Genomic DNA, 23,610 nt, shown 5'->3' on the forward strand with positions numbered 1-23,610 from the left:
AATTTCTGCGGTCTGGAGGAGTCCGCGTTCCATGTTTTTATTAAGTGCACGAGGTTGTAGCCCCTGTTCCATTATTTGAAGGGGCTGCTCCTGAAATTCTGGCTGCACTTCAGTCCCACTTTCCTGATCTTTGGGCACCCTGTGCGGAGGGGAGCGGGTAGGTACGTTTTAAAGTTTAATTTGTTTTAATTGCCGGTGATTTTAGTGCCCCCCTTCCCTTTTATAGGGGGCACTTGGAGAAAAATTCAATTCTGTGCCAAAAAAAAAAGGCATTGTAAATGTTGGTGCTTCCCCCAGATCGGGGGGCACGGTTTAATGTTTTTCCGTTAACTCGCTAAAGGAGCTTCATACACAAGGAACCAATCGTGGAGCAGTGGAGGCGTGTCCTGCTCAGTTGGCTGAGTGAGTAGTGAGGAAAGCAGATCCTGTTGCAGCTCCTGGCTGGGCCTGTGAATCAACCCAGGAAGACAAGGAATGAAGGGGCTTCACCACCAACTTTCACCGAGAGGGAGAGGAGGAAAGCAGAAAACTTTCAACAACTTGACCATTTATACAAAGTGTTGGAGAGAGGGGGAAAGACCAACAACAACATCCAGTGTGGAAGGAGGGAGACTCTACCATTCTACAGGTTGGTGTGGGTGCATTTCCCTAAAAGACTTTGTTGTATTGGTGGGGGGAGGAAAGAAGACCACTGAGGGCCGGAACTTCGCGGGGTTGTGTGTGTGTGTGTAAATGTGTGTGGGGGCCTTGCTTACAACTGGGCCCCACACACAATTGACCCCCCCCCCCGCCATTGCCTAGCCTGGGATAGCTGGAGCTACCAGGCTGAAGATTCTTTCGCTCACCCGTTAAACATTGTTGGGAGTGTGTGCCTGGTTGGCTCCAGCTGCCCCAGGTGAAGACATATTCTCCCCCCACCCGAAGACCACCCCAAAGATTGTGTTTTTGTTTTTTTTGCCATCTGGGGAGTGCACCCACCCATTGCTGTGAGGGGAGACCTGCCGCTCGCAGCCTCCCTCTTTCCCGCACCCCCTTTATCTATCTCTCTCTCTCTGTCTCTCCCCTCTCTCACTGAGAGCCCTTTACTCCAAATTAAAAAAAAACAAAAAAATAACACAACTGAGCAGAGGGAGCAAGGCCCCTCCCCAATTGCCAACTAGGAGAGAGGTGTGCCTCGTTAAGAGCTCCTCTGCTCAGTCTTTAGATACGAGGCCAATTAAGACCATTGAGGCCTGTGACTTTGGGGTGGGTGTAGCCCTTAACGGGACACCGTGATGGCGACCCCATCCACGCCGGTGGCAGGGCCAGCGAAGACATATGCGCAGGTGGCAACCGCTTCCATGGCACCTCCTGCGCCGCCCGCTGCCCTGCCACCTTTCACACTTATTACAAAGAAATACGGGGTCAAGAGCTACACTCACCCCACAATGAGCATCGAGGAGTGCGTGCGGGCGATGGCTGGGGTGGTCGGCTCCTCGGCCATTGTCGCAGCCTCCAAGATGTCTGGGAAGGCCGTGTTCTTCCTGGGGTCGGAGCGGGCGGTGTCCCTGGCCCTTGAAAAGGGGCTCACGGTGGGCGGGACGTTCCTGACGGAGAACCCTCTCGAGGCCACCGCGCAGAGGGTCATCATATCGAACGTCCCGCCCTTTGTTCCCGCTGAACTCCTCCTCCCTCACCTACACCAACTGGGGGAGGTAAGGTCGGGGATCAACCCCATACCGCTCGGCCTCAGGGAGAACAGCCTGCGCCACGTGTTCTCCTTCCGCCGCCAGCTCTTTGTCCGGATGGCGCGGGAGGAGACGACGGAGGGGTATTTTAATGTGGTGCACGACGGGACTGCCTACCGCGTCTTCTGGACGTCAGACGGCATGCGGTGCCATGCCTGTAGGGAGGTGGGGCATGTTCGGAAGAACTGCCCCGCCTCCAAGGCCGCCAAACCACCGAAGGTGGCCAATGCTGGCGCCGCCGCCACCCCGCCCCCTAGTTGCGTCCGCGTGCCGAGAGCCGTAGGTTCGCGGGCATCGTCGGAGGCCGCGGTTTTCATGGCCTCCGGCGGGGGGGGTGATAGAGCGTCCGATCGGAAAGAAGGCGCGGATCAAGGCGAAACATCCAGAGGCGGGTTCCCTCAGTGCGCCGGAAAGTTTGACCACCGCGCTCGGCCCAACCCAGTCACCGGCGAGCGCGGGGTGCCCTGAGCCCGTGCCCGATCCCTTGACCAATATCACAGAGGGGCACGGGCGCGGGCAAGAGAAGAAAAAGAGGGAGGGGTGGAGCGGGAGGCCTCGGCAGACATGGAGGTCTCCCTGCCTCCGCGCATCACCAGGAACAAAAGGAGGTGCCGCTCCGATGAGGCGGAGGGGGAACAACATCTCTTTGCGGAGGAGTCGGTGCCCGCCGCGTGTCCCGCGTCCCACACCAGCGCCCCCAAGCTGCGCCGTAGGCGGGAGGAGTCGGCCCGGGGAGGGAGAGACAGTCGAGGCTGCCCAGCCTCTGCCTCCCGGGGATGGCATGGAAGATCTGCCTGTCGTGGGGAGCGTGGGGCCAGCGGAGGAATGCTTTGACGCCGGGCCGGGCGTCCCGGGGACTGAGGCGGGTGGGGCCGAAAAGGCTGAACCTGAGCCCGCACAGCTAATATCCAACTTCCCCAGGGATTTGCTCGACCCGGCAGAAACCGAAACCCATAATTTTAATGAAACTGTAAATGCTGGGCCGGGGTTGGCAGCGGGGAGGGGGAGGAACACCCACCCTCGCCCCCTACTTTGGAGCTGGGGCACTTGGAGGGCCTGGGGATTTCCTATGGCCGGGTCTCTCCTTGTTCCCCGGTTCCTGGGGCGGAGGGGGAACCCCTTCCGCTGTCGTTTCCCGACCCAGCACCATTTTTAAAAGAGCCCAGTGGGGACTCCTCTGCCGACGATCCTGGGGGTGGGATCGGGGCAGAGCCAGGGCCTGTTGGAGCGGCCGGGTCATTTGTCGTACTTTGTGCGGTCGATGGTCCTGCTGCTGGCGGCCACTTCCCGGAGGAGCACGGGGACTCGGTGGGGGACGCGGGAGAAGATCTAGAGCCCACCGCCAGGGAGGCGGTGGATCAGCTCGCGACCGCCGCTGAGACCCTCCTCATTCCTGCAAAGGAACTCCGGGACTTTTTGGCCCAGAGCCGGGGTCGCTGCAACCAAGCCGGACTGGCCCTGGAAAAATGGTCCGAGCCAGAGCTGATCAAGTGGTCCGTCCGCGCCACCGCTAAAACCTTGGCCGCGGGCGGGCCGTTGACAAAGGCGCAACACCTTGAGCTGCGCGAGCTCGAGGGACTCCTCGCTGGGCTGCGGAGGGAGTGGAGTTCAACAAAAGACTCCGCTCCCTCCCCCACAATAGGTTAAGGTAGAGGTTGCACTATGCTTTTGCCTTGAAAATAACCATAGCCAGCCTCAACATCAACGGCGGCAGAGGGGCACGCCGTAGATTTGACAATTTTTCGCTCCTGCGGGAGGGGAAATATGCGGTGTGCTTCCTGCAAAAAACCCACACCGTTCCGGGAGGCGAAGCCACGTGGGACCTGGAATGGCAAGGAGAGGTCCGCATGAGCCAACTCACCGCCACTTCTAGTGGGGTGGCCATCTTGCTGGGCCCGCATTTTCAGCCGGAGTTCTTGGGGGTCGAGGAGCCCGTGCCAGGCCGCTTGCTGCACGTAACGGTTCGCCTGGGGGACGTGCCGCTCCATCTCGTGAACGTGTATGCCCCTCAGCCCGGCCCGCAGCAAACGCGTTTTTTGAAGAGGTGTCCGCTCTTCTTGGCTCCGTCGACGTCGGCGACTGCATTGTCCTCGGGGGGGATTTTAACTGCACCCTCGAGGCGAGGGTCCGCTCCGGTGCCCCGCAGTGCATGACGGCGATGGAGAAGTTGAGGGACCTGGTCGGGTCCTTCGACTTGGTGGACGTCTGGCGAAATCTCTGTCCCGACTCCAGCGCCTTTACTTGGGTGAGGCCCTGGAGTTGGATGGTCTAGAGTCGACCGCCTTTACGTGTCTCGGGCGTACGTTCCCTGCGTCCGGCGGCCTCCATGCGGCCGGTGCCGTGTTCGGACCACCACCTGGTGTGGGCGGAGCTCGCTTCGCTCCGCGCGAGGACGGGGTCCGCGCACTGGCACTTTAACAACCGTCTGCTGGAGGACGAGCGGTTCCAGGACTCGTTCCGTCGTTTCTGGGCCGACTGGAGAAGGAAGCAAGGGGGCTTCCCCTCCTTGAGGCTATGGTGGGACGTGGGCAAGGCTCACGTCCGTGTCTTCTGTCAAGAGTACGCGAGGGGGTCGACCAAGAGACGGGCGGCCAGGGTCGGGCGCCTAGAAAAAGAGGTGCTCGACCTGGAATCCCGTCTCAGTCAAGTCGTCGAGGACCCAGCCCTGCGGACGGTGTACGAAGCGAAGAAGGCCGCGCTGAAGGACCTGCAGCTCATCAGGTCCCGAGGCGCGTTCGTGAGGTCGCGGATCTGGTTCCTGCGGGATCTGGACCGGGGCTCCCCCTTCTTCTACTCGCTGGAAAAAAGGAAGAGTATCCGTAAGCAGCTCTTGACGCTTTGGCCGATGACGGCTCTCTTGTCTCGGATCCGGAGGGCGTCACCAACACGGCCGTTCAATATTATGGGGCCCTGTTCTCTCCGGAGCCGTCCAACGAGGAAGTGCGTAGAGTTTTGTGGGAGGACCTGTCGAAGGTCAGCCCGGAGGGCGCCGAAAATCTGGAAGCTCCGCTAAGCCTGGCGGAGCTGACCGGCGCCCTCGACCGGCTCTCGAGGGGAAAATCCCCGGGGCTGGACGGGGTGACCTTGGAGTTCCACAGGGCATTCTGGGACGTCCTGGGGGTCGACTACGCGCGGGTCCTGGGGGAAAGTCTGGTGATCGGGGAGATACCCCTCTCTTGGCGCAGGGCAGTCATCATCCTGCTGCCTAAGAAGGGCGATCTCTGCCTCCTTAGGAACTGGCGCCCGGTCTCCCTCCTCAGCACGGACGACAAAATCTTCGCCAGGGCGATGTCTGCTCGCCTTGGTGCCGTGCTGGACCACATGATCCACCCCGACCAGTCCTACACGGTCCAATGCCGGACAATGCACGATAATATCCATATGTTCCGGGACCTCATCCATTGTTCCCAGGAGGCTGATCTGGCAGTCGCCTTCCTATCCCTCGCCCAAGAGAAGGTGTTCGACAGGGTGGATCACGACTAGCTGCTCGGAACTCTGCGCGCTTTCGGGTTCCGGATGCATTTCGTCGCATGGAGCCTACTTTTGTACGCCGCCGCGGAGTGTCTGATTCAGGTTAACGGGAACTTGATGGCGCACCTTCGCTTTGGGAGAGGGGTGCGCCAGGTATGCCCCATGTCCGGCCAGTTATATGCCGTCTGCGTGGAGCCTTTCCTGCGCCTCCTGCGGACGAAGTTGATGGGACTGGCTCTGCAAGGGCCGGGCGTGGAGGTCGTCCTCTTGGCTTACGCCGATTACGTGCTACTCGCGGTAGAGGATCCCGCTGACCTGCGGAGGATGCGTGAGTGCCAGGAGATTTACTCGGCCACATCCTCCGCCAGAATCAACTGGGAAAAATGTTCCAGACTCCTGGTAGGTCAGTGGCGGGTGCCTGGAGCACGGCCCATCTCCTCTATCTGGGAGTCTACCTTCGACCCGACGAGGAAGCCTGGCCGGCGAACTGGCAGGAGCTGGAGGCCAAGGACGCCACTCGCCTAGGACACTGGACAGGACTGCTCCGAGTGCTGTCCTACAGGGGTCGCGCGCTAGTCATAAACCAGCTGGTGGCCGCCATGTTGTGGTACCAGCTGGTCACTTTGACCCCTCCCCCTGCGTTTGTCGCCAAGATACAGAAGAAGCTGGTGGACTTCTTCTCGAACAACAGGAAGCACTGGGTCTTTGCCGCGGTCTTGAGGCTCCAGCTTGAGGAGGGCGGTCAGTCGTTGGTGTGCGTCCACGCCCAGCTCGCGACTTTCTGTCTTCAGACACTGCAGAGATACCTTTACGTTGAGCCCCCTCCTCGGTGGCGTGTTCTGGCGATGTATTTCTTCCGCCAACAGCATGGCCTCAACTACGACACTGCACTCCCGAGGGTGCAGACGGAGCTTCACTTTAACATTTCATCCGAAAGTCAACAGCTTCAACAATGCAAAATTCCCCAAGTGATGCACTAGAGTGTTAACCAAGATTATATACTCAAGTCTCAGGAGTGCGACTTGAACACACAAACTCCAGAATCAGTAGAGAATGCTGCCACTGAACCAAAGCCGATACAAAAGATCACAACCGTATTATTTTCCCTAAATCTTTTTTATAAGTTCCAGGACATACCAAATTCATGATGATGATTTGCACTGACAGTTGCACATACACAGAGACATATATAGAGATAGACAGACACAGAGACACACACACATACATAACCAAAAATTTACATGCACCAACGGGCATGCACAGATGCTTTCGACATACAGAGGGATAGGCAGCCTGAATCACTGTCGCAACTTTGACTGATTTTTCCATTTTCCTATCCGTAAGTATCGCGAATATTGCAGATTAATAAAAATGAGAAAAAAATGTCAGTGTTGAAAGGTGTGGGACGTTATTCCATCTATCTCATGATCAATTTGGCAGAGAACCGGTTACACTGTGAAATGGAATGAAAAATGCTGAGAATGGTCGTCGGCAGGATTCGAACCTGCACAATAAAATACCAATACATTTCTATTCCATCACCTTAACCACTCGGCCACGACCACTGAGACGCTGCCTTTTTAAACGTTGCTGAGAAAAAACTGAGTCATCCATCTCTGTGCAGCTGACGGCCAAAGACTCCTGAAAAAGTCGCAGTTTGCTAAAAATCTGGACGAGGCAATCTCCTCTACCAATATTTTTACAGTTCTTTGTTGCTCTGGAACTTTTTAATATGAATCTCTACCAAGAAGCAGAAGTAAAATTCGACATTTTGCAACAACAGCCTCCTAGTCGCGGAATTGAACCCCAGTCTCCCGCCTGACAGGAGGGGATACACACCACTATACTAACGAGGAACTGGCAGGTACCAGATCTGTCAGAGCAGGAATCGAGCTGTGCAGAGAACTGGACACCATGAGAAGTCGACAGACACATTGAGAGACAGAGACAAACCGACAAGCAGGGAAAGACAGACAGCGAGATAGAGATAACGAGAGACAGAAAGAGTAAGACTGAGAAGGAGAGGCAGACTGAGTGAGAAAAAGACTCAAACACATACATATACAGAGATGTGTGTACGTGTGATCTATTAAGAGAGAGAGGGTCAGAGTGAGAGAAAGACAATTATAAAGACAGTGACAAGGAGAGAGACAGATAGAGAGAGAGCGATAGAGACTAAAACAGAAAATGATGGAAATACTTCTCAGCTTACAGGCAGGGACTAACAGAGACAGGCAAAGACATGGACAGACCGAAATGATGGGAAAGAGAGAGCCAGTCAGACAAAGATTCTGAGAGAATCCCATTGGAACAGACGTGGGCACCATGAGAAAGAGACAGATTGAGAGACAGAGACAAACAGAGAAAGACAGAGTGAGTCAGACAGAGAGAGACAAATGATCAAGCATACAAACCTATCTAAAGAGAGAGAGAGAGGCAGAAACCGAGCGACACAGATAATTTTCACAATTTCATTTCATTATCGGTTCAGAGTGTCACACAGTTACAGAAAATTGCTGATTCAACGGATGAAAATTCGGTATTGCTGATCAGAATGGGAGGAAATCCGTGTTAAATTAAAGAGATACCTGGAGTGGGGTACGAACCCACGCGGGAAAAAACCCATTGAATTTTAAGTCCAACACCTTAACCACTCGAGTATCCTGGTTCTGTGCGAATCTGGATTCTGTCTCTGTGAGAAACTCGGCTCCAACCCCAACCCCACATAAAACACATGCATATCAGCTTTCAGTGAGCATTTACGAACATTGTTAGTGATATTGACACGGGGGCAACTCTACTATCCTTTTTCAAATAATGCTCTTAGACCTTTCATATCAACCCGAGGGTGCAGACGGAGCTTCACTTTAACATTTCATCCGAAAGTCAACAGCTTCAACAATGCAAAATTACCCAAGTGGTGCACGAGAGTGTTAGCCAAGATTATATGCTCAAGTCTCAGGAGTGCGACTTGAACACACAAACTCCAGATTCAGTCGAGAATGCTGCCACTGAATCAAAGCCGATACAAAAGATCACAACCGTATTATTTTCCCCAAGTCTTTTTTATAAGTTCCAGGACATATCAAATTCATGGTGATGATTTCCACAGACAGTTGCGCATGCACACAGATATATATACAGATAGACAAGCACAGAGACACACACATATACATAAGCAAAAATTTACACGCACCAACGGGCATGCAGAGATGCCTTCGACATAGAGAGGGGTCGACAGGCTGAATCACTTTCGCAACTTTGACTGATTTTTCCATTTTCCTATCTGTAAGTATCGCAAAAATTGCAGTTTAATAAAAATGAGAAAAAAATGTCAGCGTTGAAAGGTGTGGGACGTTATTCCATCGATCTCGGGATCTCTTTGGCAGAGAACCGGTTAAATTGTGAAATGGAATGAAAAATGCTGAGAATCGTAGTCGGCAGGATTCGAACCTGCACGGGAAACCAAATGGATGTTTAGTCCATCGCCTTATCCACTCGGCCACGACTACTGTGTCGCTGATTTTTGAAACATTACTCAGAAAAAAACTCAGTCATCCATCTCTGTGCAGCAGACGGCCAAAGAATCCTGAAAAAGTCTCGGTTTGCTTACAATGTGGAAGAGGCGATCTCCTCTACCTGAATTTTTACAGTTCTATATTGCACAGGAATTTTTAATATCAATCTCGACCAAGAAACAGAAGTAAATTCCCAATTTTGAAACACCTGCCGCCACGTCGGGGAATTGTAACCCGGTCGCCCACGTGACAGGCGGGGACACTCACCACGATACGAACGAGGAACTGACGGCTGCAAGTTCTGTTATAGCCGGAATCGAGCTGTGACAGAACTGGACACCAAGAGAAGTCGACTGACGCATTAAGAGACACAGACAAACCGACAAACAGGGAGAAACAGACACAAACATATACATATACAGAGTACGAACCCACGCGGGAAAAAACCCATTGAATTTTAAGGGCAACGCCTTAACCACTCGGCTCGCCTGGCCCTGTGAGAAATTTGGATTCTGTGTCTGTGAGAATGTGGGCTTCAACCCTAACCCCACATACAAACACATGCACATCGGCTTTCAGTGAGCATTTACGAACATTTTTAGTGATATTGAGACGGGGGCAACTCTCCTATTCTTTTTCGAGTAATGCACTGGGAACTTTCATATCCACCCGAGGGTGCAGACGGAGCTTCAATTTAACATTTCATCCGAAAGTCAACAGCATCAACATTGCAAAATTCCCCAAGTGCTGCACTTGAGTGTTCGACAAGATGATATGCTCAAGTCTCAGGAGTGCGACTTGAACACACAAACTCCAGATTCAGTCGAGAATGCTGCCACTGAATCAAAGCCGATACAAAAGATCACAACCGTATTATTTTCCCCAAGCCTTTTTATTAGGTTCCAGGACATACCAAATTCATGGTGATGATTTCCACAGACAGTCGCACATACACAGAGACATATATAGAGATAGACAGACACAGAGACACACACACACATAACCAAAAATTTACACGCACCAACGGGCATGCACAGATACCTTCGACATCTCGACGGACAGACAGGCTGAATCACTGTCGCAACTTTGACTGATGTTTGCGATTTTTGAAACGGATGTATCGTGAATATTACAGATTAATAAAAATGAAAAAAAAATGTCAGTGTTGAAACGTGTGGGACGTTATTCCATCTATCTCAGGATCAGTTTGGCAGGGAACTGGTTAAATTGTGAGATGGAATGAAAATAGCTGAGAATCGGAGTTGGCAGGATTCGAACCTGTGTGGGATAACCCAATGGACTTCTAGTCCATCGCCTTAACCACTCGGCCACGACTACTGTGTCGCTGCCTTTTTAAACGTTACTCAGGAAAAACTTAGTCACCCATCTCTGTGCAACAGACGGCCAAAGACTCCTGAAAAAGTCTACATTTGCAAAAAATCTGGACGATGCAATCTCCTCCACCTGCATTATTACACATCTTTGTTGCTCTGGAACTTTTTAATATGAATCTCTACCAAGAAACAGAGGTAGAACTCAACATTTTGAAACAACTGTCTCCCCATCGGGAAATTGAACCGCGTGACAGGCGGGGATGCTCACCACTGTTCTAAAGAGGAAATGACGGGTACTAGGTTGTCAGAGCAGGAATCGAGCCACTGTGAACAGAAGTGGACACAATGAGAAGTCGACAGACACATTGAGAGACAGAGACAAACCGACAAACAGGGAGAGACAGACAGCGAGATAGAGAGAACGAGAGACAGAAAGAGTGAGACTGAGAAGGAGAGGCACATTAAGTGAGAAAAAGACTCAAACACATACATATACAGAGATGTGTGTGTGTGATGTATTAAGAGAGAGAGGGAAAGAGTGAGAGAAAGACAATGATAAAGACAGTGGCAAGGAGAGAGACAGATAGAGAGAGCGATAGAGACTAAAACAGAAAATGAAAGAAATATTTCTCAGCTTACCGGCAGGGTCTAACAGAGACAGGCAAAGACATGGACAGACCGAAATGATGGGAAAGAGAGAGCCAGTCAGACAAAGAGTCTGAGAGAATCCCATTGGAACAGACGTGGCACAGTGAGAAAGAGACAGATTGAGAGACAGAGATAAACAGAGAAACAGGGACAGACAGAGTGAGTAAGACTGAGAGAGACAAAGACTCAAACATACAAACACATACACAACACTCTGAAGAGAGAGAGAGAAGCAGAGACCGAGCGACACAGATGCATTTCACAATTTCATTTCATTATCGGTTCAGAGTGTCACATTGTTACAGAAAATTACTGATTCAACCGATGAAAATCCGGTCTCACTGATCAGAAAGGGAGGAAATCCGTGTTAAATTCAAGAGATACCAGGAGGAGGGTACGAACCCACGCGGGAAAAAAACTATTGAATTTTAAGGCCAACGTCTCAACCACTCGGCTATCCTGGTCCTGTGAGAACCTGGATTCTGTCTCTGTGAGTAGCTGGGCTTCAACCCTAACCCCACATACAAACACATGCACATCGGCTTTCAGTGAGCATTTACGAACATTTTTAGTAATATTGACACGGGGGCAACTCTCCTATTCTTTTTCGAGTAATGCACTGGGAACTTTCATATCCACCCGAGGGTGCAGACGGAGCTTCAATTTAACATTTCATCCGAAAGTCAACAGCTGCAACATTGCAAAATACTCCAAGTGCTGCACTTGAGTGTTAGCCAAGATGATATGCTCAAGTCTCAGGAGTGCGACTTGAACACACAAACTCCCGATTCAGTCGAGAATGCTGCCACTGAACCAAAGCCGATACAAAAGTTCACAACCGTATTATTTTCCCCAAATCTTTTTTATAAGTTCCAGGACATACCAAATTCATGGTGATGATTTCCACAGACAGGTGCACATACACAGAGACATATATAGAGATAGACAGACAGAGAGACACACACAAACATAACCAAAAATTTGCACGCACCAACGGGCATGCACAGATGCCCTCGACTACTCGGGGATAGAGAGGCTGAATCACTGTCGCAACATTGAATGATGTTTGCGATTTTTGAAACGGATGTATCGTGAATATTGCAGATTAATAAAAATGAGAAAAAAATGTCGGTGTTGAAAGGTGTGGGACGTTATTCCATCTATCTCAGGATCAGTTTGGCAGAGAACTGGTTACATTGTGAATTGGAATGAAAAATGCTGAGAATGGTAGTCGGCAGGATTCGAACATACGCCGGATAACCCAATGGATTCCAAGTCCATCGCCTTAACTACTCGGCCACGACTACTGTGTCGCTGCCATTTTAAACGTTACTCAGAAAAAACTCAGTCATCCATCTCTGTGCAGCAGACGGCCAAAGACGCCTGAAAAATTCTGCGTTTGCGAAAAATCTGGACGAGGCAATCTCTTCTATCTGTATTTTTACAGTTGGATATTGCTCTGGAACTTTTTAATATGAATCTCTTCCAAGAAACAGAAGTAAAATTCAACATTTTGAAACAACTGCCTCCCCGTCGGGGAATTGAACCCCGGTCTCCCGCGTGACAGGCAGGGATACTCACCACTATACCAAAGAGAACTGACGTGTACCAGTCCTGCCAGAGCAGTAATCGAGCCACTGTGAACAGAACTGGACACCATGAGATGTCGACAGACACATTGAGAGACAGAGACAAACCGACAAACAGGGAGAGACAGACAGCGAGATAGAGACAACGAGAGACAGAAAGTGTGAGACTGAGAAGGAGAGGCAGACTGAGTGAGAAAAAGACTCAAACATTTCCATATACAGAGATGTGTGTGTGTGATCTATTATGAGAGAGAGGGAAAGAGTGATAGAAAGACAATGATAAAGACAGTTACAAGGAGAGAGACAGATGGAGAGAGAGCGATTGAGACTAAAACAGAAAATGATGGAAATACTTCTCAGCTTACAGGCAGGGACTCACAGAGACAGGCAAAGACATGGACAGACCGAAATGATGGGAAAGAGAGAGCCAGTCAGACAAAGAGTCTGAGAGAATCCCATTGGAACAGACGTGGCACCGTGAGAAAGAGACAGATTGAGAGACAGAGACAAACAGAGAAACAGGGACAGACAGAGTAGTCAGACTGAAAAAGACAAAGACTCAAACATACAAACACAAACACATGCACAACTTATCTGAAGAGAGAGAGAGAGAGGAAGAGACCAAGCGACGCAGATGCATTTCACAATTTCATTTCATTATCGGTTCAGAGTGTCACATTGTTACAGAAATTTGCTGATTCAACCGATGAAAATACGGTCTCACTGATCAGAATGGGAGGAAATCCGTGTTAAATTAAAGAGGTACCAGGAGTGGGGTACGAACCCACGCGGTAAACAACCATTAAAATTCAAGGCCAACGCCTCAACCACTCGGCTATCCTGCTCCTGTGAAAACCTGCATTCTGTCTTTGTGAGAATCTGGGCTTCAACCCCAACCCCACATACAAACACAGACACATCGGCTTTCAGTGAGCATTTACGAACATTTTTCGTGATATTGAGACGGGGGCAACTCTCCTATTCTTTTTCGAGTAATGCACTGGGAACTTTCATATCCACCCGAGGGTGCAGACGGAGCTTCAATTTAACATTTCATCCGAAAGACAACAGCTTCAACATTGCAAAATTCCCCAAGTGCTGCACTTGAGTGTTTGCCAGGATGATATGCTCAAGTCTCAGAAGTGCGACTTGAACACACAAACTCCCGATTCAGTCGAGAATGCTGCCACTGTACCAAAGCCGATACAAAAGTTCACAACCTTATTATTTCCCCCAAGTCTGTTTTATAAGTTCCAGGACATACCAAATTCATGGTGATGATTTCCACAGACAGTTGCATATACACAGAGACCATATATAGTGATAGACAGACACAGAGACACACACACAAAACCAAAAATTTGCACGCCCCAATGCCTCAGAAATCTAGAGGGATAGACAGGCTGAATCACTGTCGCAACTTTGACTGATGTTTGCGATTTTTGAAACGGATGTATCGTGAATATTGCAGATTAATAAAAATGAGTAAAAAATGTCGGTGTTGAAAAGTGTGGGTCGTTATTCCATCCATCTCAGGATCAGTTTGGCAGAGAACCGGTTAAATTGTGAAATGGAATGAAAAGTGCTGAGAATGGTAGTCGGCAGGATTCGAACATGCGCGGGATAACCCAATGGATTCGTAGTCCATCGCCTTAACCACTCGGCCACGACTACTGTGTCGCTGCCTTTTTAAACGTGACTCAGAAAAAACTCAGTCATCCATCTCTGTGCAGCAGACGGCCAAAGACGCTTGAAAAAATCTCCGTTTGCTAAAAATCTGGACGAGGCAATCTTCTCTGTCTGTATTTTTACAGTTCGATATTGCTCTGGAACTTTTTAATATGAATCTCTTCCAAGAAACAGAAGTAAAATTCAACATTTTGAAACAACTGCCTCCCCGTCGGGGAATTGATTCCCGGACTCCTCATGACAGGCGGGGATACTCACCACTATACTAACGAGGAACTGACGTGTACCAGTTCTGCCAGAGCAGTAGTCGAGCCACTGTGAACAGAACTGGACAACATGAGAAGTCGACAGACACATTGAGAGACAGAGACAAACCGACAAACAGGGAGAGACAGACAGCGAGATAGAGACAACGAGAGACAGAAAGTGTGAGACTGAGAAGAAGAGGCAGACTGAGTGAGAAAAAGATTCAAACATTTCCATATACAGCGGTGTGTGTGTGTGATCTATTATGAGAGAGAGAGGGAAAGAGTGATAGAAAGACAATGATAAAGACAGTTACAAGGAGAGAGACAGATGGAGAGAGAGCGATAGAGACTAAAACAGAAAATGATGGAAATATTTCTCAGCTTACAGGCAGGGACTCACAGAGACAGGCAAAGACATGGACAGACCGAAATGATGGGAAAGAGAGAGCTTGTCAGACAAAGAGTCTGAGAGAATCCTATTGGAACAGACGAGGCACCGTGAGAAAGAGACAGATTGAGAGACAGAGACAAACAGAGAAACAGGGACAGCCAGAGTGAGTCAGACTGAGAGAGACAAAGACTCAAACATACAAACACATACACAACTCTCTGAAGAGACAGAGAGGGAGAGACCGAGCGACGCAGATACATTTCACAATTTCATTTCATTATCGGTTCAGAGTGTCACATTGTTACAGATAATTGCTGATTCAACCGATGAAAATCCGGTCTCACTGATCAGAAAGGGAGGAAATCCGTGTTAAATTAAAGAGACACCAGGAGTGGTGTGCGAACCCACGCGGGAAAAATCCATTAAAATTCAAGGCCAACGCCTCAACCACTCGGCCATCCTCGTCCTGTGAGAGCCTGCATTCCGTCTCTGTGAGAATCTGGGCTTCAACCCAGACCCCACATACAAACACATACACATCGGCTTTCAGTGAGAATTTAGGAACATTTTTAGGAATATTGAGACGGGGGCAACTCTCCTATTCACTGTAATGCACTGGGAACTTTCATATCCACCCGAGGGGGCAGACGGAGATTCAATTTAACATTTCATCCGAAAGTTAACAGCTTCAACATTGCAAAATTCCCCAGATGCTGCACTTGAGTGTTTGCCAGGATGATAATGCTCAAGTCCTCAGAGGTGCGACTTGAACACACAAACTCCCGATGCAGTCGAGAGTGCTGCCACTGAACCAAAGCCGATACAAAAGTTCACAACCTTTCTATTTCCACCACGTCTTTTTTATAAGTTCCAGGACATACCAAATTCATGGTGATGATTTCCACAGACAGTTGCACATACACAGAGAAATATATAGAGATAGACAGACACAAAGACACGCACACACATAACCAAAAATGTGCACGCACCAACGGACATGCACAGATGCCTTCGTCATCTCGAGGGAAAGACAGGCTGAATCACTGTCGCAACTTTGACTGATGTTTGCGATTTTTGAAACGGATGTATCGTGAATATTGCAGATTAATAAAAATGAGAATAAAATGTCAGTGTTGAAAGGTGTGGGACGTTATTCCATCCATCTCAGGATCAGTTTGGCAGGGAACCGGTTAAATTGTGAAATGGAATGAAAAATGCTGAGAATGGTAGTCGGCAGGATTCGAACATGCGCGGGATAACCCATTGGATTCCTAGTCCATCGCCTTAACCACCCGGCCACGACTACTGTGTCGCTGCCTTTTTAAGCGTGACTCAGAAAAAACTCAGTCATCCATCTCTGTCCAGCAGACGGCCAAAGACTCCTGAAAAATTCTCCGTTTGCTAAAAATCTGGACGAGGAAATTTCCCCTATCTGTATTTTTACAGTTCGATATTGCTCTGGAACTTTTTAATATGAATCTCTTCCAAAGAAATAGAAATAAAATTCTACATTTTGAAACAACTGCCTCCCCGTCGGGGAATTGAACCCCGGTCTCCCGCGTGACAGGCGGGGATACTCACCACTATACTAACGAGGAACTGACGTGTACCCGTTCTGCCAGAGCAGTAATCGAGCCACTGTGAACAGAACTGGACACCATGAGAAGTCGACAGACACATTGAGAGACAGAGACAAACCGACAAACAAGGAGAGTCAGACAGCGAGATAGAGACAACGAGAGACAGAAAGTGTGAGACTGAGAAGGAGAGGCAGACTCAGTGAGAAAAAGACTCAAACATATACATATACAGAGATGTGTGTGTGTTTGATCTATTAAGAGAGAGAGAGGGAAAGAGTGATAGAAAGACAATGATAAAGACAGTTACAAGGAAAGAGACAGATGGAGAGAGAGCGATAGAGACTAAAACAGAAAATGATGGAAATATTTCTCAGCTTACAGGCAGGGACTCACAGAGACAGGCAAAGACATGGACAGACCGAAATGATGGGAAAGAGAGAGCTTGTCAGACAAAGAGTCTGAGAGAATCCTATTGGAACAGACGAGGCACCGTGAGAAAGAGACAGATTGAGAGACAGAGACAAACAGAGAAACAGGGACAGCCAGAGTGAGTCAGACTGAGAGAGACAAAGACTCAAACATACAAACACATACACAACTCTCTGAAGAGACAGAGAGGGAGAGACCGAGCGACGCAGATACATTTCACAATTTCATTTCATTATCGGTTCAGAGTGTCACATTGTTACAGATAATTGCTGATTCAACCGATGAAAATCCGGTCTCACTGATCAGAAAGGGAGGAAATCCGTGTTAAATTAAAGAGACACCAGGAGTGGTGTGCGAACCCACGCGGGAAAAATCCATTAAAATTCAAGGCCAACGCCTCAACCACTCGGCCATCCTCGTCCTGTGAGAGCCTGCATTCCGTCTCTGTGAGAATCTGGGCTTCAACCCAGACCCCACATACAAACACATACACATCGGCTTTCAGTGAGAATTTAGGAACATTTTTAGGAATATTGAGACGGGGGCAACTCTCCTATTCACTGTAATGCACTGGGAACTTTCATATCCACCCGAGGGGGCAGACGGAGATTCAATTTAACATTTCATCCGAAAGTTAACAGCTTCAACATTGCAAAATTCCCCAGATGCTGCACTTGAGTGTTTGCCAGGATGATAATGCTCAAGTCCTCAGAGGTGCGACTTGAACACACAAACTCCCGATGCAGTCGAGAGTGCTGCCACTGAACCAAAGCCGATACAAAAGTTCACAACCTTTCTATTTCCACCACGTCTTTTTTATAAGTTCCAGGACATACCAAATTCATGGTGATGATTTCCACAGACAGTTGCACATACACAGAGAAATATATAGAGATAGACAGACACAAAGACACGCACACACATAACCAAAAATGTGCACGCACCAACGGACATGCACAGATGCCTTCGTCATCTCGAGGGAAAGACAGGCTGAATCACTGTCGCAACTTTGACTGATGTTTGCGATTTTTGAAACGGATGTATCGTGAATATTGCAGATTAATAAAAATGAGAAAAAAATGTCAGTGTTGAAAGGTGTGGGACGTTATTCCATCCATCTCAGGATCAGTTTGGCAGGGAACCGGTTAAATTGTGAAATGGAATGAAAAATGCTGAGAATGGTAGTCGGCAGGATTCGAACATGCGCGGGATAACCCATTGGATTCCTAGTCCATCGCCTTAACCACCCGGCCACGACTACTGTGTCGCTGCCTTTTTAAGCGTGACTCAGAAAAAACTCAGTCATCCATCTCTGTCCAGCAGACGGCCAAAGACTCCTGAAAAATTCTCCGTTTGCTAAAAATCTGGACGAGGAAATTTCCCCTATCTGTATTTTTACAGTTCGATATTGCTCTGGAACTTTTTAATATGAATCTCTTCCAAAGAAATAGAAATAAAATTCTACATTTTGAAACAACTGCCTCCCCGTCGGGGAATTGAACCCCGGTCTCCCGCGTGACAGGCGGGGATACTCACCACTATACTAACGAGGAACTGACGTGTACCCGTTCTGCCAGAGCAGTAATCGAGCCACTGTGAACAGAACTGGACACCATGAGAAGTCGACAGACACATTGAGAGACAGAGACAAACCGACAAACAAGGAGAGTCAGACAGCGAGATAGAGACAACGAGAGACAGAAAGTGTGAGACTGAGAAGGAGAGGCAGACTCAGTGAGAAAAAGACTCAAACATATACATATACAGAGATGTGTGTGTGTTTGATCTATTAAGAGAGAGAGAGGGAAAGAGTGATAGAAAGACAATGATAAAGACAGTTACAAGGAAAGAGACAGATGGAGAGAGAGCGATAGAGACTGAAACAGAAAATGATGGAAATACTTCTCAGCTTACAGGCAGGCACTAACAGAGACAGGCAAAGACATGGACAGACCGAAATGATGGGAAAGAGAGAGCCAGTCAGACAAAGAGTCTGAGAGAATCCCATTGGAACAGACGTGGCACCGTGAGAAAGAGACAAATTGAGAGACAGAGACAAACAGAGAAACAGGGACAGCCAGAGTGAGTCAGACTGAGAGAGACAAAGACTCAAACATACAAACACATACACAACTCTCTGATGAGAGAGAGAGGGAGAGACCGAGCGACGCAGATACATTTCACAATTGCATTTCATTATCGGTTCAGAGTGTCACATTGTTACAGAAAATTGCTGATTCAACCGATGAAAATCCGGTCTCACTGATCAGAATGGGAGGAAATCCGTGTTAAATTAAAGAGATACCAGGAGTGGTGTGCGAACCCACGCGGGAAAATTCCATTAAAATTCAAGGCCAACGCCTCAACCACTCGGCTATCCTCGTCCTGTGAGAGCCTGCATTCCGTCTCTGTGAGAATCTGGGCTTCAACCCCGACCCCACATACAAACACATACACATCGGCTTTCAGTGAGCATTTAGGAACATTTTTAGGAATATTGAGACGGGGGCAACTCTCCTATTCTTTTTCGAGTAATGCACTGGGAACTTTCATATCCACCCGAGGGTGCAGACGGAGATTAAATTTAACATTTCATCCGAAAGTCAACAGCTTCAACATTGCAAAATTCCCCAAGTGCTGCACTTGAGTGTTTGCCAGGATGATAATGCTCAAGTCTCAGAAGTGCGACTTGAACACACAAACTCCCGATTCAATCGAGAGTGCTGCCACTGAACCAAAGCCGATACAAAAGTTCACAACCTTATTATTTCCCCCAAGTCTTTTTTATAAGTTCCAGGACATACCAAATTCATGGTGATGATTTCCACAGACAGTTGCATATACACAGAGACATATATAGAGATAGACAGACACAAAGACACGCACACACATAACCAAAAATGTGCACGCACCAACGGGCATGCACAGATGCCTTCGTCATCTCGAGGGATGGACAGGCTGAATCACTGTCGCAACTTTGACTGATGTTTGCGATATTTGAAACGGATGTATCGTGAATATTGCAGATTAATAAAAATGAGAAAAAAATATCAGTGTTGAAAGGTGTGGGACGTTATTCCATCCATCTCAGGATCAGTTTGGCAGAGAACCGGTTAAATTGTGAAATGGAATGAAAAATGCTGAGAATGGTAGTCGGCAGGATTCGAACATGCGCGGGATAACCCAATGGATTCCTAGTCCATCGCCTTAACCACTCGGCCACGATTACTGTCTTTTTCAGCTACAGACAGAGTGAGTCAGACTGACAGAGACAAAGACTCAAACATCTCAACAATGCACTGTTCTCTGAAGAGAGAGAGAGAGGCAGAGACCGAGCGACACGGATACATTTCATTATCGGTTCAGTTTGTCACATTGTTACAGAAAATTGCTGATTCAAACGATGAAAATCCGGTTTTACTGATCAGAATGGGAGGAAATCCGGGTCAAATGAAAGAGATACCAGGAGTGGGGTACGAACCCACGCGGGAAAAAAAACAATTGAATTTTAACGCCAACGCCATTACCACTCGGCTATTCTGGTCCTGTGAGAACCTGGTGAGTACTTGGTAGAGATTAACTCAGAAAAAACTCAGTCATCAATCTCTGTGCAGCAGACGGCCAAAGAATCGTGAAAAAGTCTCCGTTTCCGAAAAATCTGGAAGAGGCTCTATCCTCAACGTGTATTTTTACAGTTCATTATTGCTGTGGAACTTTTTAATATGAAACTCTTCCAAGAAACAGAAGTAAAATTCTCCATTTTGAATTGAACCCCGGTCTCCCGCGTGACAGGTGGGGATACTCACCACTAGACTAACGAGGAGCTGACAGGTAATGTAGCTGCCAGAGCAGGAATCGAGCTGAACAGAACTGGACACCATGAGAAGTCGACAGACACAATGAGAGACAGAGCCAAACCGAAAAACAGGGAGAGACAGACAACGAGATCGAGGCAACAAGAGACAGAAAGTCGAGACTGAGAAGAAGAGGAAGACTGAGTGAGAAAAAGACTCAAACACTTACATATACAGAGATATGTGTGTGTGTCTGATCTCTAAAGAGAGAGAGGGAAAGAGTGAGAGAAAGTCCGTGATAAAGGCAGTGACAAGGAGAGAGACAGATAGAGAGAGAGCGACAGAGCGAGAGAAAGACAAAGATATCAACAGAAAATTATGGCAATTCCCAGCAGGTTAGATACAGGAACTACCAGCCACAGGCAAAGATAGACAGACAGGCAGAGACATAGACAGACAGAGATGGTGGGACAGTCAGAAGAGAGACTGAGAGAATCCCATTGGAACAGAACTGATCACCGTGAGAATGAGACAGACACATTGAGAAACAGAGACAAACAGTGAAACAGGGAGAGGCAGACAGCGAGATAGAGACAGAGAGAGACAGAAAGCTTGAGACTGAGAGGGAGGGTCAGACTGAGCGTGACAAAGACTCAAATGCATACATACACAGAGATATGTTTGCGTGCTCCATAAAGAGAGTGAGGCAAATTGTGATGGAATGACAAGAAAAAGACAGGAACAAAAAGGGAGACAAAGAGGGAGACAGATAGAGAGAAAGTCAGATAGAGAGAGAGACATAGAAATGATGGGAAAGAGAGAGCCAGTCAGAGAAAGAGTCTGAGAGAATCCTATTGGAACAGAACTGGACACCGTGAGAGAGACAGATTGAGAGACAGAGACAAACGGAGAGACAGGGACAGACAGAGTGAGTCAGAGAGAGGCAGACTGAGAGAGACATAAACACATACACAGCTCTCTAAAGTGAGAAAGAGGCAGAGACTGAGTGATACAGAAACATTTCACAATTTCATTTCATTGTCTGCTCAGAGTGTCACAGAGTTACAGAAAAATGCAAATGCAACAGATGAAAATCGGATATCACTGAGCAGGATGGGAAAAATCTCTATTTAATTAACATATTCCAGGAGTGGGGTTCGAGCTCACACGGGTATAAACCCATTGGATTTTATGCCCAACACCTTAACCGCCCGGCCATTCTCGTCCTGTCAATGCTGGGACTCTGTCTCGATGAGAAGCTGGCCTTTAACTCCATCCGCACAGACGCACACAGACACATCGGATTTCAGGGAGCATTTTCCAACATTTTTCGTCATATTGACATGGGCGCAACTCTCCTATTCTTCTTCGATAAGGCTCTGGGAACTTTCACATCCACCCGAAGGTGCAGACGAAGCTTCCATTTCACATTTCATCCGAAAGTCAACAGCTTCAACAATGCAAAATTCCCCAAATACTGCATTTGAGTGTCAGCCAAGATTGTATGCTCAAGTCTCAGGAGTGGGACTTACACACACAACCTCCTGATTCAGTCGAGAATGGAGCCAATGAACCATAGCGAATATCAAAGATCACAACTGTATTATTTTCCCCAAGTTTTTAAAAATGTTCCAGGACACATCAAATTCAATGTGATGATTTCCATAGACAGTTGCACATACACAGAGACATACATACAGATAGACATATACAGACACACACACACACACTTGTCAAAAATATACACGCATCAACATAGAAACATATAAATTAGTTGCAGGAGTTGGTCATTCGGCCCTTCGAGCCTGCACCGCTATTCAATAAGATCATGGCTTATCATTCAACCTCAGTACCCCTTTCCTGCTTTCTCTCCATACCCCTTGATCTCTTTAGCCGTAAGGGCCATATCTAACTCCCTTTTGAATATATCTAACGAAATGGCCTCAACAACTTTCTGCGGTAGAGAATTCCACAGGTTAACCACTCTCTGAGTGAAGAAGTTTCTCCTCATCTCGGTCTTAAATGGCTTACCCCTTATTCTTGGACTGAGACCTTGGTTCTTGAACTCCACAGCAACGGGAACATTCTTTCTGCCTCTAACCCTTCCAATCTCGTCAGAAAGTTATATATTTCTATGAGATCGCCTCTCATTCTTCTAAACTCCAGTGGATACCAGCCCAGTTGATCAAGTCTCTCCTCATATGTCAGTCCTGCCATCCCGGGAATCAAGCTGGTGAACCTTCGCTGAACTCCCTCAATCGCAAGGACGTCCTTCCTCAGATTTGGAGACCAAAACTGAACACAATATTCCAGGTGTGGCCTCACCAAGACCCTGTGTAATTGCAGTAAGACCTCCCTGCTCCTATACTCAAATCACCTCGCTATGAAGGCGAACATGCCATTTGCCTTTTTACCGCCTGCTGCCAACTTTCAATGACTCATGTACTATGACACCAGATCAAGATATACACAGAGTGCCTTAGACAAATAGAGGGATAGACAGGCAGGATCACTCTCGCTACTTTGGCTGCCTTTTGCTTTTTTCTATCCGTATGTATCGTGAATATTGCAGATTAATGAAAAAAATAAAAAAAATGGCAGTGTTGAAAGATGTGGTACTTTATTCCACCAACCACAGGATCAGTTTTGCAGAGACCTCGCTAAATTGTGAAATGGAAAGAATTGTAGTCGGCAGGATTCGAACCTGGCGGGGAAAACCCAATGCATTTCTAGTGCATCGCCTTAATCACTGGGCCACGACTACTAGTTTGCTGCATTTTTAAATATCACTCAGATAAAACTCAGTCATCCATCTCTGTGCAGCAGACGGCCACAGAATCCTGAAAAAGTTTCTGTTTGCTAAAAATCTGGAAGAGGCAATCTCCTCTTTTTGTATTTTTACTCTTCTTTATTGCTCTCGAACTTTTTAACATGAATCTATACCAAGAAACAAAAGTAAAATTCTACATTTTGAAAAAGCCTTCCCCCCGTCTGGGAATTCAACTCCGGTCTCCTGCGTAACAGGCAGTGATAATCACCACTATACTAACGAGGTAAAGAGGGGTATGGGCTCTCTAAGAGCAGAAATCGAGCTGTGAACAGAACTGGACAGCATGAGAAGTCGACAGGCACATTGAGACACATAGATAAACAGAGAAACAGGGAGAGACAGACAGCGAGATAGAGACAAAG

At 48.0% G+C, this 23,610-nt stretch overlaps 8 non-coding genes across 8 annotated transcripts; all 8 read right to left on the minus strand.

Annotated features, from left to right (window-relative positions):
• Positions 1–8,630: 8,630 nt before the first annotated feature.
• trnaf-aaa (transfer RNA phenylalanine (anticodon AAA)) lies at positions 8,631–8,710 on the minus strand. Its single transcript has one exon. It is a non-coding gene; the product is annotated as a tRNA-Phe (tRNA).
• A 3,214-nt stretch (positions 8,711–11,924) lies between these two features.
• trnap-ugg (transfer RNA proline (anticodon UGG)) lies at positions 11,925–12,005 on the minus strand. Its single transcript has one exon. It is a non-coding gene; the product is annotated as a tRNA-Pro (tRNA).
• A 1,875-nt stretch (positions 12,006–13,880) lies between these two features.
• trnar-acg (transfer RNA arginine (anticodon ACG)) lies at positions 13,881–13,961 on the minus strand. The gene has a single exon. It is a non-coding gene; the product is annotated as a tRNA-Arg (tRNA).
• Positions 13,962–15,840: 1,879 nt separating this feature from the next.
• Positions 15,841–15,921, minus strand: trnap-agg (transfer RNA proline (anticodon AGG)). Its single transcript has one exon. It is a non-coding gene; the product is annotated as a tRNA-Pro (tRNA).
• A 220-nt stretch (positions 15,922–16,141) lies between these two features.
• On the minus strand, positions 16,142–16,213 carry trnad-guc (transfer RNA aspartic acid (anticodon GUC)). The gene has a single exon. It is a non-coding gene; the product is annotated as a tRNA-Asp (tRNA).
• A 1,591-nt stretch (positions 16,214–17,804) lies between these two features.
• On the minus strand, positions 17,805–17,885 carry trnap-agg (transfer RNA proline (anticodon AGG)). Its single transcript has one exon. It is a non-coding gene; the product is annotated as a tRNA-Pro (tRNA).
• Positions 17,886–18,105: 220 nt separating this feature from the next.
• Positions 18,106–18,177, minus strand: trnad-guc (transfer RNA aspartic acid (anticodon GUC)). Its single transcript has one exon. It is a non-coding gene; the product is annotated as a tRNA-Asp (tRNA).
• Positions 18,178–19,772: 1,595 nt separating this feature from the next.
• On the minus strand, positions 19,773–19,853 carry trnap-agg (transfer RNA proline (anticodon AGG)). Its single transcript has one exon. It is a non-coding gene; the product is annotated as a tRNA-Pro (tRNA).
• Between the last annotated feature and the right edge of the window lie 3,757 nt (positions 19,854–23,610).

This window comes from Pristiophorus japonicus, chromosome 23 (assembly GCF_044704955.1).
Source record: "Pristiophorus japonicus isolate sPriJap1 chromosome 23, sPriJap1.hap1, whole genome shotgun sequence".
In the NCBI taxonomy this organism is placed as follows: Eukaryota; Metazoa; Chordata; class Chondrichthyes; family Pristiophoridae; genus Pristiophorus; species Pristiophorus japonicus.